The 1,308-nt window shown below is 55.5% G+C and overlaps 1 long non-coding RNA gene across 1 annotated transcript in view; it reads right to left on the bottom strand.

The window, feature by feature from the left end:
* Nucleotides 1-960, bottom strand: part of LOC119368280 — a 2,610-nt gene extending 1,650 nt beyond the window's left edge. Inside the window, exon 1 of the long non-coding RNA XR_005176589.1 lies at nucleotides 745-960. This is a non-coding gene — a long non-coding RNA (uncharacterized LOC119368280). The remainder of the gene's footprint in view (nucleotides 1-744) is intronic.
* Between the last annotated feature and the right edge of the window lie 348 nt (nucleotides 961-1,308).

Raw genomic sequence — 1,308 nt, 5'->3', positions numbered from 1 at the left:
CCATCTGGGTAAGAAAAAAATAAGCAACTCCTGTGCAATTTCCTCCCAACTGGGTGAGAAAAGCTAAGCAACTACTGTCACAAGGCTACACAATGCCTCCATTAGATCCAGGCAACTCAACAGCACCCCGAATTTTTTTTAGCAAACTGCTGTGCAAATTCCTGGCAAATGGGGTGAAAAAATTGAGCATACTTCATGGATTCGTTCATGACACCCAAATTGTGCAAAATCCAGGCAACTCCATGACACCCAAACAAACATGGAGATCCAGACAAACTCCGTGACACGCAAGCGGCCATGGATTCGTTCTGACGTATCACCATACCACCAATCCCCCTAGTACCCCCCAAAATTGAGCAACTACTGTCACAAAAAACACAAACTGCCGTTGCAGATTCAAGCAACTCCACGACACCCACACCGCCAACGATTTCGTATAAACACGCCTCTGCCCTCCTCCCGAAACCCCACCACTATGCCTTGTGCCCGTTCTAACTCATGCCGCCACCTGGTCGGGGCCAATCTCAACAGCCAACTCAACCCCGACCCCAACCCCAGTCGACACGACAGCCGTCGCAAAGCCGTGCCCCGCGGATGCCATGGACAAGCCCGGACCTCGCCCTCCTTGCGCGCGATGGAGACAACCTATCGCCCTGGCAAATCACCTAAACTCTAACCTTGCCATGGCAACGAGCGAAAATCTCCGATAAAAGCGACAGGGCAAGGAGGGGATGTCGGGATTACCTCCGCCAATATCCGCCACCGCGGCGCGCCCATGGACGGCCTCCCCGCCGACGAATCCTCGGTGAAGCCACGAACGCAGCCCCGCGCTGGCCGTCGTCGCAAGAGGGACGGAGAAAACAGAGCGATTTTGAAAATGGGGGGAGAAGCAGTTTGAACAAGATGAGCGGGGCATGCGGGCAGTTTCGCCTAGAAAATTAAGGGTGTGGGCCGCACTACTACGCCCCGTGCCGGTTCCCCACCTCGTCGGGACACTGCGGCCTGGTTGGATCCACCGCGCGAGATCCAGCATATCATCTACTACCACTATAAAAAAAAGATGGACAGATCCAAACAATCACATCCATCTATCATCAAAATCTAATGGCCCTTAATCATACTATGTTTAACGCTACCAACCACGCAGCAAGCCACAATCGATAGCTAACCCACCCTGCCCGTTCGCACGACCTGTCGCCCCGCTCGCACGACCCCCAGTCGCCCCCTCCTCCTCCCTCGTCCCGCCTGCACGACCCCAGTCCCCAGTCACCCCCCCTCCTTCTCCCGCGCCCGTTCGCCGCCCCGCTG

This window comes from Triticum dicoccoides, chromosome 2B (genome assembly GCF_002162155.2).
Source record: "Triticum dicoccoides isolate Atlit2015 ecotype Zavitan chromosome 2B, WEW_v2.0, whole genome shotgun sequence".
NCBI lineage: Eukaryota > Viridiplantae > Streptophyta > Magnoliopsida > Poales > Poaceae > Triticum > Triticum dicoccoides.
Note: the sequence above shows the minus strand (reverse complement) of the source record. Positions and strands in the feature narration are given on the sequence as shown.